Source organism: Chenopodium album, chromosome 22 (assembly GCF_948465745.1).
Source record: "Chenopodium album chromosome 22, dcCheAlbu1.1, whole genome shotgun sequence".
In the NCBI taxonomy this organism is placed as follows: Eukaryota; Viridiplantae; Streptophyta; class Magnoliopsida; order Caryophyllales; family Amaranthaceae; genus Chenopodium; species Chenopodium album.
Window position 1 is genome coordinate 38,783,721 of NC_137855.1, and position 13,021 is coordinate 38,796,741.

The 13,021-nt window shown below is 40.5% G+C and overlaps 1 non-coding gene across 1 annotated transcript; it reads right to left on the bottom strand.

The window, feature by feature from the left end:
* Nucleotides 1-125: 125 nt before the first annotated feature.
* Nucleotides 126-232, bottom strand: LOC145606375 (small nucleolar RNA R71). The gene has a single exon (XR_014105269.1). It is a non-coding gene; the product is annotated as a small nucleolar RNA R71 (small nucleolar RNA).
* Between the last annotated feature and the right edge of the window lie 12,789 nt (nucleotides 233-13,021).

A 13,021-nucleotide genomic window follows, 5' to 3' on the forward strand; every position in this document is an offset into this window, starting at 1 on the left:
TCAAATTTTCTCTTTTGGGGAGTGCAAGTGATTGGCTCGATAGGTTGACTCCGAATTCATTGACAACTTGGAATGAGGTAACTTCAGCATTCCTTGGGAGGTTCATTCCTCTTGGGAAAACGGCGGAGTTGAGGTCCAAGATTTCAAACTTCCAACAAGAGCCCGATGAGTCTCTCTACGATGCTTGGGAGAGATTCAAAAGCTATCAACAACAATGCCCCCACCATGGGATGGAAGATTGGCTCTTGCTTCATGGATTCTATAGGGGCCTCTTGAGATCGGACCGAATACTCTTAGATGGAGCATCGGGTGGGCCACTCATGAACAAGCCACCCGCGGAGGCATTAAAGATCATAGAGGATGTAGTCCAAAACGACACCGATTGGAGCCCCGATGAGAGAAGCACCTCTAAGAGAGGGGGAAAGTATGAGCTAAATGCTATTAACATGCTTAGTTCAAAATTGGATGCCTTGTCTTCTAAATTCGATCAAATGCAATCTTCTCCCCCTCCTATCTCCCCCCTCCCTAACTCACGTGCATCTAATTCTTCGAATGATAATGTGTCTATGCAATTGATGTCTTGTGATGTATGTGGTGGTGAAGACCATACGTCTTCCGATTGTTTTTTGTTGAATGAGCAATGTTCCCCTTCCCCTTCCATGGAACAAGTCAATAACGTGAATGCTAATCCTAGGTTTGACCCCTATTCCAACACCTACAACGAGGGATGGAAACATCACCCTAATTTTGGTTGGAGAAGTGGCCAAAACCAAGGGCAAGGTAGTGGTCAAGGTCAAGCTAGTGGTAGTGGTAATTATGTGTCTAATAATCAACGGAATTATAGAAATGACAATAGACACCAACAAAAAGGCCAATACTCTTCCACTCACAACCCACCCGGTTTTAATGGAGGAGTAAGACCAACCATAGCTCCTATCCCTCGACCACCACTTCAAATTCAAGTTCCCCCTCCTCCTAAGTCTAATCTAGAAAGCATGTTGGAGCAATTCATGAACTCCCAAACTAAAAAGACAAATGACTTAGAGGAAAGCTTAAAGCAAATGCAAACCCACAATAAAATGTTGGAAAATCAAATGGCCCAAATAGCTAGTGCCCTTAAAGGCAAGTCTAGTACCTCATTGCCTAGCCAAGGTCTAGATCCTAGAGAGCAAGCCAATGCCATTGTAACTAGAAGTGGAAAAAGCTTGGGGGAATTTCAAGGGAAGGGAATGCAACATGACTTAGAAGGTGAGAAGTCAAAAGAAAGAGTGATTGAAATAAGTGATTCCCATGGAGAGTTGAGAGTAGAAGAAGAAGAAGAAGAGAAAACCAATAAGAAAGAAGTTGAAGAAGAAAAAAAAGAGAGTGAAATCCCACTACATGTGGCAAAGCTTCCTTTCCCGGGAAGGTTTGCCGGGTCTAGACTTGATGAACAATTTGCTAAGTTTTTGGAGGTCTTGAGGAAGCTTTATGTTAACATTCCATTCACCGATGCTATTAAACAAATGCCAACTTATGCTAAATTTCTTAAAGACATTTTGAGTAATAAAAGAGAAGTTGACTTTGTGGAAACGATTAATATGCCGGAAAATTGTAGTGCAATTATTCAAAATAAGTTGCCCACTAAGCTTAAAGATCCCGGTAGTTTTTCTATTCCATGTGCTATTGGTGAAATGGTAATTGATCGTGCTTTATGTGATCTTGGTGCTAGCATAAGCTTGATGCCCCTTTCTATGTGCAAAAGACTTGGCCTAGGAGAGTTAAAGCCCACCAACATTTCCCTTCAATTAGCCGATCGTTCAGTTAAAATGCCTTTGGGAAAATTAGAGGATGTCCCCTTAGGGTGGGCAAACTTTACATTCTGGTGGATTTTATTGTGCTTGATATGGATGAGGACTTGAATGTCCCCATAATTCTAGGTAGGCCTTTCTTAGCCACGGCGGGGGCTATTATTGATGTGAAACATGGTAAATTGTCTTTGCTTGTTGGAAAAGAGAAAGTGGAATTCAAATTGAACCAAGTTATGAAATGTCCTTCCCACATGGATGATTGTATGAGTATTGATATTGTTGAGAATGTTATTAATGAATCCATACAATTGCATTTGCATAACACTAATGATTCTCTTGAGTATGAACTTGAAAGCAAAGATAGGTCTTGCAATGAAGACATGGAGATGGAGCCAATTGAGGAGATTCTTGACTCCACCCCCATGGACAAGGAAGAAGCAAACCTAGTAATTGGAAAAGAAGAAGTGAAGAAACAACTCATGAACGACAATGGTAAGGAATGCCCAAGTGTAAAGCTAAAACCTCTACCATCCAACTTGAGGTATGAGTTTCTTGGTCCATCTTCTACTTTTCCGGTTATTGTTAATGCTTCATTGGATGAGGTTCAAACCTCGAAATTATTGAATGTATTAAGGATGCATCGCAAAGCTTTGGGATATAAAATGGATGATTTGAAAGGTATAAGCCCAACGCTTTGTATGCATCGAATTTCATTGGAGGATGATGCTAAACCATCAATTGAAAGACAAAGAAAGCTTAATCCTCCAATGCTTGAAGTGGTAAAAAAGGAAGTTCTTAAACTACTTGCCGCCGGTATCATTTATCCTATTTCTAATAGTAGGTGGGTGGCACCGGTGCAAGTAGTCCCTAAAAAAGGAGGGATGACGGTTATTAAAAATGAAAAAAGTGAACTCATCCCTACTAGAACTATTACCGGTTGGAGGATGTGTATAGACTATCGTAGGCTAAACACATCCACCAAGAAAGACCACTTCCCATTGCCTTTTATTGATCAAATGTTGGAAAGGCTAGCGTCTCACAAGTATTTTTGTTATCTTGATGGTTATTCCGGGTTCTTTCAAATCCCAATTCACCCGGATGACCAAGAGAAAACAACATTCACTTGTCCATATGACACCTATGCTTACCGTAGGATGCCATTTGGCTTATGCAATGCCCCCGCTACCTTCCAAAGATGTATGATGACAATTTTTGCGGATATGATTGAAAAAGAAATGGAAGTTTTTATGGATGACTTCTCGGTTGGGGGAAGTTCTTTTGATGATTGTTTAATTAATCTCACGCGATGTTTGAAAAAGTGTGAAGAGTTCAACCTTGTCCTTAATTGGGAGAAATGTCATTTTATGGTTCAAGAAGGCATTGTTCTTGGCCATAAGATCTCCCATGAGGGGATTGAGGTTGATAGGGCTAAGGTGGATGTAATAGAGAAGCTCCCACCCCCTACTAATGTGAAAGGGGTGAGATCTTTCTTGGGACATGCCGGTTTCTATCGGCGTTTCATCAAGGACTTCTCTAAAATAGCCAAACCTCTTACTACACTTCTTCAAAAGGAGTGTGATTTTGTATTTGATGATTCTTGTCTAGATGCATTTTGTAGGTTGAAGAATGCATTGATCTCGGCACCAATAGTGCAAGCTCCGGATTGGAGCCTCCCCTTTGAATTAATGTGTGATGCAAGTGACACGGCGGTTGGTGCCGTGTTGGGGCAAAAGAAAGAAAAGAGGGTGCACGTGATCCACTATGCAAGCAAGACATTGAATGATGCACAAAAGAACTACACCATGACCGAAAAGGAGCTTCTTGCGGTAATCTATGCTTTTGACAAGTTCCGTTCCTACCTATTGGGTTCAAAGACCATTGTCTACACCGACCACTCGGCAATCAAATATCTCATGTCCAAGAAGAATTCAAAGCCTAGGTTGATGAGATGGGTGCTTGCTTTGCAAGATTTTGATATAGAGGTGAAAGACAAAAAGGGGACGGAAAATTCGGTAGCGGATCATTTATCAAGGTTGGAAATCCAAGATGAAGATGTTGATCAACTTCCAATCAATGATGAGCTCAAAGATGATGTTTTGTATGCTATCCAAGCAAAGTCATTGCCTTGGTATGCCGATATAGTGAACTACTTGTCTTGTGAGGCGATTCCACCGGAGTTCACCCCTCAACAAAGAAGAAAATAGAAGCATGAGTCGAAAAGGTACATATGGGATGATCCTATTTTGTACAAGATAGGGGTGGATGATCTTTTGAGAAGATGTGTTCCCGACGATGAAATTCAAAGTGTGCTTCATATGTGCCACTCGTCACAATGTGGTGGTCATATGGGAGCAAACAAAACGGTGGCAAAAGTGTTGCAATGTTTGTTATTTTGGCCTACTCTCTTCAAGGATGCATGGGTCTTTGTGAAGACTTGCGACAAATGCCAAAGAACCGGGAACATATCAAAAAGAAATGAGATGCCTCAAAATCCGATCTTGGAATTGGAGGTGTTTGATGTTTGGGGGATCGACTTCATGGGTCCCTTTCCTTCATCTTACGGTAATCTCTACATTCTAGTAGCGGTGGACTATGTGTCCAAATGGGTGGAAGCTCTTGCATCACCAAAGAATGACTCCAAGGTGGTGATGAAGATGTTTAAAAAGATCATATTCCCAAGATTTGGCGTTCCACGGGCTGTGATAAGTGATGGAGGGTCTCATTTTGCTCATCGAACATTCAAGGCTTTATTGGCTAAGTACGGAGTTCACCATAAGGTGGGTTTGTCCTATCATCCTCAGACAAGCGGCTAAACGGAGGTTTCAAATAGAGAAATCAAGCTCATTCTTGAGAAGACCGTGGCTAGAAGTAAGAAGGATTGGGCGGCAAAACTTGATGATGCCTTATGGGCATACCGTATGGCTTTTAAGACTCCCATTGGGACCACTCCTTACAAGTTGGTCTATGGGAAGTCTTGCCATTTGCCCGTAGAATTGGAGCACAAGGCTCAATGGGCAATCAAAGCCTTGAATTTTGACCTCAAAAGTGCCGGAGAGAAAAGAATGCTAGACTTGCATGAACTAGAGGAATTGAGAATGAATGCATACGATAATGCAAGCTCTTACAAGGCATAGTCTAAGGAGTTTCATGACAAATACATCATCAAGAGGGACTTCAAGGAAGGTGATAAGGTTCTTCTCTACAACTCAAGGTTAAAGCTTTTTCCCGGAAAGCTTAAATCAAGGTGGAGTGGTCCTTTTCAAGTTGTAAAGGTATTTCCCTATGGCTCAATTGAAGTTTGGAGTGAGAGCACCGGAGCATTCAAAGTGAATGGTCAACGCCTCAAGATTTATTATGATGGTGACAAGAAAGGTGTGATTCACTCCATCAAGGTCAAAGAATTCAATGTCTCCGGTTAATGTGATCGGAAGGTCGTCAAGCTAGTGACGTTAAAGAAGCGCTTCCGGGAGGCAACCCGAGTTCCTCACCCTCTCCCTTTAAACTATTACTTTATTCCTACTATTTTTATTTTTACTAACTTTTCTAACTTAATATCTTTTTTTAGGTATTTGATGAAAGGAGAAGTAAGAAAAGAAATTTTGGTTGAAGTAATCATAAAAAAAAAAAAAAAAAAAAAAAAAGAAGAAGATAGCAGCAGCAGCAAGGGAGCGGCCTCTCCAGTGATGAGGAGAGGCCTCTCCAGAGTCTTCACCAACATGCTGCTAAGGAGGCAGAATTGAAATTTTTGGAGAGGAGCGGCCTCTCCCAAAGCATGCCGCGGCCGCGCCTTAGGAGCGGCCTCTCCAGTCAAGAGGAGAGGCCTCTCCAGCACTTCCTCAAACAATCTGCCATTTAGGCAGTTTTAAAAAAAACGAGCAGGCGCGGCCTCTCCACTTGTTAGCCGCGGCCGCGCCTTTAGCAGTCAGACCCCTCTGACTTCGGTAGCCGCGGCCGCTCCTCTCGTCTGCCGCGGTCGCGCCTCGCTGGCTGGGCGATTTCTACCCCTCTTTCTTATATTAAAAAAAAAAATCGAACCAGTTAAACTGAAACCCCCCCTCCCTTCTTCTTTCACCTTTTCACTCTATCACTCATACTCACTCAAACTCTCCTTCCTCTCTCTAAAAACACCTCAAACACTCACCATCTCTCATCAAATCCTCACCTTTCTACTCAAATTTTCTCACCAAAATTCACAAATCCTCAATCCTCACCACATTTGCAACACATAGAACCCAAATTTACACATTCTCAAGCAAGAACAAGGAAACCCCAAAATTCACCATTCATTTGAAGAACAAGAAGTGGGTCAACGAATTTGAAGCAAGGAGGTACAAAATTGAGCAAGGATAAGCAAATTTAGAGTATTTCCATACTCTAAGGGGTATAATTTCTTTCCTTCCTTCACTTTTCCTCTTGAACCCTAGAGTTCTTCTTGTTTATTTCTTAAATTTGGTAAATTTGAGTGAATTTTTGTCATCCTTGTGTGTGAAATTGTGTAGTACATTGTTGATATTGTGAGAAAAATTGATATAATGGTGTTATATTGTGAAATTTGTGATTTGTGAATTTGACATATTGTGGAGTCATTTGTTAGAATCATTGTTCATGTTGGCTGATTGAATTTTGTTGATTGTGGGTAATTGTTGTTGTGAGTGACTTGTTGGTGTTGGGTTGAAATTATTGTTGGTAAATTTGGTTATTTTTGAAAAGAGAAACCATGGTATTTGGGAAGAGAAAGTCTAAATCCGCTACTCCATCTTCCTCTACCACAAATGTACCCGAAGAAAACCAACCTCCAATAATTAAGATCCTACCCGCCTACAAATCTGCTTACAACGATCTCAAAAAAAGAAAAATACTACCAACAAAATTTTATGACCAAGAAGCTTGTCAAACCCTTGGGATAGATGTGGGAGTAAGAAGGGTGGCTGAAAATTTTGGGTGGCTAGATTTTCTAAGCAAAAGAGAGCAAACTTATGCCGACCTCACCCTTGAATTCCTTTCCTCCGTCAAAGCCACAAAAATCTCCCAAGAAGGGGAATTTCCCGAGTTCAAAATCACATTTAGGATGTTTAATGCCGAAAGGACTTTAACCCTCACGAGATTAAATGAGATTTTTTGATGGAATCCCTTGAACCATGTCTTGGATCCTTTGAATGAAAATGTGAGAGGCTATGATGAGCCGAATTGGTGGAATGATGTAGCAAATACTCCTTCTTTCAAAACAAAGTCAAGCCTAGCTAGCCATATGTATAGCCCGGTTCTTCGCACCTTCCATAGATTAATGGGGTATGCTTGCTACTCAAAAAAGGACCTAGGCAAGCTCACAAGAGAGGAAATCAAAGTCCTTTACATGGCTTCTAGGTTAGAGAGAGATTTTGATGGACAAGTCAACATGGGGTTTAGATTCATCACTAGATGCATTGATTTGAGAGAAAAAGAAGAGATGAATGGAGATATACAATGTGGGGGTATGATAACTATCATAGCTAAAGCCCTTAAGTTTGAACACCATCTTAGCTTGATGACTCCGGTGGGTGGCTCTAATGCTTTAGATATAGAAGCAATGATTAACCGTTCCTTCATTAAGGCTTCTAACCGTCCCGGCATCTATAGTTGGAGAGTGAAGGATAGACACCATTGCTACATTCCCTCTCTTCACTTGACCCAAACTGTGGGTGCGGCTACTATTTGGGCGGTTCCCTTTCAACCCTTGCTTCCGGGAGACAACATTCCCGAAGTAGAGCCACCGCCACCCCAACCTAGGAGAGAGCCTAGGAGGGCTAGCACTTCCACCGTACCCGACTACTTGGTAGGTTCCTCTTCCTCCTCCTCTTTTGATCTTGAGTCCGCATTTAGGAACATGAACCTCATGCATTCACAACATTTAGAATATCAAAGCTATGTTGCACAACAATCATATCAACACCAAGTTGAGAGGGCTGACTTTCTCCCCTACCTCAACTACCCTAACCGACCTATTCAAGAGGGTCCCGTGGCGGGTTGGAACAACAACCAACCCACATACCCATTTTGGCAAGGACCACGTAGCTCCTTGACCGAGACTCGCACCTACCCACCCTATGACTACACCCAACCCGGGGGTAGTGACTATAGAGGCGACCCTAGCTACTACTACGTCCCCGACCCTCCCATTGAGTCTAGTTCTTCTTCCTCCGCTCCCCTTTACCCGGAGACCCATGATCATTTGTATAGGGGGCATTATGGTTTTCCACCCGGCTATGAGGGTGGATGGGGCACTAGTGGAGTGCCGGATTACGGTCATTATCGTAGTCAACCGAACTACGATTTATCCCCCTATACCAATGCCCCTTCTCCGAGTTCCCTAGGCGGCATTGACCCTAACTATAACTTTGTTTACTCGCCCGGGAAAGCCCATCTTAGAGAGGATGAGGACGTAGGAGACGATATGGATGAGGAGTAGGCACCTCTTTTACCATCCCCTACCTCTTTTTTCTTGTATAGGAACACCAAGGACGGTGTCAAAGACTAGCTTGGGGGGTGCTTTTGCATTGTTTTTACTTATTTGGGGATGGTAAACGCCTAGCTTGGGGGTGTGGTTTGTGTGTGAGCTCTTAAGGTTGGTTGTCGATGTTGATTTTGTTATGCTTCTTGATTGTGCTTGCTTGGTTACTCTTTTAGACATATTTGCATGTTGTATGAGTTTTGAGAGGTTGAAGGTGGTATGTGAGATGTTTTGGTCTTGACTTAGAATACTTGCATTTTGATGTGGTTTCCCTCTTTGTTCTCATATGCATGTGTCTTTAGAGTACTTATCCTAGCCATAACTTTGATTTTTCGCTCTCTCTTGGCATGTCTTGTTTGATGATGATGATGATGATTTCATGATAATGATTGTTGTGTTGGTGGATTGACTTGATGAGATTTTTGGTGATTCTTGCTCCCTCTTTAATCCAAAGCCCTAAGATCCAAACTTGCTTCCTTAAAATCCAAATTTCTTATCATGTGGATTTTAGTTTCCACTTTTCTAGTTAATATTGTAATTATCCTCTAAAAAAAAAATGCCCAAGGATGAGACTCAAATGACGATTCTTATGTGATTCCTTTGTTTGACTCTAGAGTGATGAGTAGTTGTTAAAAAAAAAAAATGTATATTAGAGTTAGGGTCATTTAGAAATTTATTAACCTTGATTGCACAAGTGTATATGAAATAAAAGCCGATGAATGCTCAATTGCACGTCTAGTCTAGGACATTGCTTAATTTGCTCGAAGTAGGTTATGTTTGAGTTAATTTGCGGTCCCGTGTGCCCTTGATGCGTTTCCCACTCTCCCCGAAGCAAAGCTTTACTAGAGACTTAGTTATTTGTGTAATGTATGAAATAAGTGGCACAATAAGCCACAAATTATCAATAAAAGAAAAAGCCGCTCACAGTTAAAAGAGGCGAGGGCATTGAATGAAATGAAAAGAGAAAAAAAAAAAATGGGACTCCAAAAATTCCCGATAATTTCTTTCTTTAGAGGTCAATTTGTGGTTGCCTCCCACACTTTTTTTTATGAAATGTAAAAGTCTCAAAATAGAGTGTAGTTAGGGGGTGTATACGCGCATCTTGGGAAGTGGACTAGTATTTTGCAATTTTATAACCGAAAGAGAGCTTGTTAAAACCTTGAAATAGCTAGATGTGCTCTAATGAACTAGTAAGAAGCTTAAGTAAGTGTCCTAGTGCAATCTTGTTTAATTTCTTTCTCTACCCCTAACTCTCGTGTACATTGGTTAGTTTTTCGTGAATGAAAGTTGCTCTTTATCTTTACTTATGTTTCACATCACGATGAGTTGACTTGGGCAAATAAACAAAAAAAAAAAAAAAAAAAAGATATTTGTAGTTTGATAGTTTTGTTGTGGTTTGTGTGAGTTGTGGGTTAAGCTCAAGGGAAACCCTCATGAGATAAAAACTCGTCCTCCATGGCGACTTAGGGGTTTAAATTGCTTTTCACTTGTGCTAAAAGTGATTATGGTTGTTACCATGCGGATTTGTATTTATGTGCTTCCTCCTTGTTGCTTTCCCCTTGATACGTTGTAGCAAGTTGCTGTCCTCCTTTGATTTGACATGTTTGTTATGCTCGAGGACGAGCAAAGGCTTAGCTTGGGGGGATTTGATAACTTGTATTTTGGTATGGTTTTAGGGTGTCTTTGAACCTTGTTTACTTGATAAAATCAGTGTTTTGGTTCACTTTTGCTCTATTACTATGCAATTTTTGTATACCCTATGTTTCACGGGTTGTTGGTGTTTTTGTTGAGTTGCTAGGCCTAAAGACGACCAAGTGAAGCCTATGGATGATGAATCAAGTTGGAAAGCAAGAAGATGATGAAAAGAAGCCAAAGCAAAGTAGCCAAGTGAAGAAGAAGAAGAAACTGCAGTGGAGCGACCTCTCCAAATAAGTGGCGCGGCCTCTCCTTAGGCGCGGCCTCTCCAGGTCAGTGGAGAGGCCTCTCCACCCCTTTTGTTGCAGCTACTGCCAAAGTTGGCAGTTTCAAGGATTTTGTGAGGAGAGGCCTCTCCAACTTTGTGTCGCGGCCTCTCCATCTGGAGCGGCCTCTCTACCTATTTGGAGAGGCCTCTCCACCTCGTTGCCAAACTTCCTGCCTCACTTGGCAGTTTTGAAAGAAAAAGTTAGGAGAGGCCTCTCCAACATTATGCCGCGGCCTCTCCACCTGGAGCGGCCTCTCCCCCTTTCTGGAGAGCCCTCTTCGCCCTGCTACGAAGCTTTCTGCCATTTTTGTCTCCAGTTTGGAGCAGCCTCTCCAAGACCTGGAGCGGCCTCTCCACTCACATGGAGCGGCCTCTCCAGGCCTTGGAGAGGCCGCGCCTAACGGGTTCCGCGAACTTTCTATTGCGGAGTTTACTATGAAATTGGGGGTTATAAATAGCTTAAAGGGGCTCATTTGTGGGGATCTTCTTCTCTCTGAACTCCATTAGACTTATTATCTTAATTATTTCATAGTTTTTCCTCTCCCTTAGTTTAGTTTCTCAAAAACTCAATCATTTGTAAGAATTATTGGAAGTTTGTTCCATCAATTTCAACAATTTTCCCAACTTTGAAGTTTATTAAGTAATCTCTTTCCTCTATCTCTTGCTCTTAATTTTTAATTTTAATTGTTTTGAGTTGATAATTTCTCCCTTAATCTTGTTTATTTATTCTTGCATGTTTAATCCATCCTTGTTTCATCTCTTTCCTAGCTTATTTGAATTCATGAAAACCCTAGATTTAATTGTTAGAGTAGTTTCCACCATGTTTAGTGAGTAGTCTCTTAGTTAGAGGTTGGGTGAAGACCCAACCAAGCTATGGCTAATTGACTTGGAATTATTCATGTGCTACTTTGGATTGATAGTTGTTTGTGCTTGAATTGATAATTGCATGTGTATTTTGTTGGCCACATTATGCCCATGTGTTCATCCCTCTTCTCACATCGAAAGATGGGGTTTTGGAGTGAGTCTTTTCTTGTGTAATTAGATTATGCTACTTTCATGATTTTAGATGTTTGGTTTCATTGACTAGGTTGCTTTAGTATGGTAATTAGGTGAGAAATCCCAATTATTCGAGCTTCATGCTAGTTCGGAGCGATCGAGAGACAAACTCGAGCTAGAAACCCACTTCCTATCCTTGAGATTTAATCCTTATCTTGTTAGTGCTTAATCTAGGGAGTACTTATGTTGTGACTTTGAAAGAAGGCAATGTTAAATTCCTTTTCTATCTTCTATGTGTGCTCATGATTCGTCCTTGTTATTGATTCCTTGGCTTTGGTTGGTGTTGAATCCCGTTTCCCCTAGCATTCTTTTATATAGTAGCTAACCATTCAAAACCCAATTTGTGACCGAATTAGCTTACAACCGTTTCATACTCTTGGTGTTCTTCACCCATTCCTTGTGGACACGATCCTCTACTTACCCTAGACTTGTCTTAGGTTAGTTTAGGTAAAAATATTGTTTGGTTTAGGGTAATTGTCCAACGACCGATATTCCTTTACCACATCACTACAAGCATGTAACCTAGTTTCACTCTACTCTTTCCCACCTACAAGGTGGTCTTATATTATTGGTAAGACAATTTTTATTAAAAATCTGTAGCCTAAGCAGCTTGTAAGTAGGCTCGTCACATTCCTAGCTCTAAATTTTTGCTCATGGTAAAAGAGTATACACTTTGTCAATCACATTTTTTGGTTTTAATCACTTTTTACACATTTTTGTTAAGGAGTATTATAGTCATTAAATCGCTCCTAACTAACCTTAACGCATCCCCAAGCCCAATTTTATTCTTTACAAGTTTCCAATATTCTCAAGGTATTAGTTATGGTTTCAAATTATTTCATACATTTATCTAGTCTAATATCTTCTTGGAAGTGCGGCAAATTCAAACTGGTGTGTTACAAGTAAATAAATATAGTGGAAGTACTATTTTAACAAGTTCATTCAACTCAAGCTCTTGAAAAAAAAAAAAAAAAAAAAGCTCTTGAATCTTTGTAAAATCAACTCATTGCACCTTATAATAGAAAATTCAATTTGCAGGAGTGTTTGACACAAATATATTTTTATATAATTGAACTCCTTGTTTAATATTTATGGTTTTTGAAAAGGAAAAAAACATGTTATGCAGAGAATAGAATGATTGTATATTTGTATCTGATGTTATAAATTATTAACTTGACACTGATGATGCCATGATGATGCTATGTTGACATCATGATGATGTCACATTGACATCATGATGGTGTCATTGTACAAAAAAAAGCAAATTTGCATTGTAATATACTTCTATTTCTTCCAATAAGTGTTGTAATTTTAAGTTAACAAAAGGGATACGTATCTATGTTAATAATTTTTGACTATAAAAACAGTGTTAGGGCCTGTTTTCTTACGTTGAAATTTAGTTCAGCTCAGTTCAGTTCAGTTCAGTTCAGCTCAGTTTAGTTCAGTTCAGTTCAGCTCCTAATTTCCTTCTCTTATAAAATATTCATTTCAGTTCAGTTCGGTTCAGTTCAGCTCAGCTCAGTTCAGTTCAGTTCAGTTCAGCTGATTTCAGGCAATGAGAACATACCCTTAATGTAATTAGCTACACGATTTGTCGCTAATTAGTCTTGTTGCTTAATGCTGTTTTCTAGGCCAGCCTTTGAGCTAGTTGTTAACATGAGATAATTAAATTAATGTTATGTTGAGATTGTTGACAACAGAAATAATGCTTCTCATGAGGCTTAG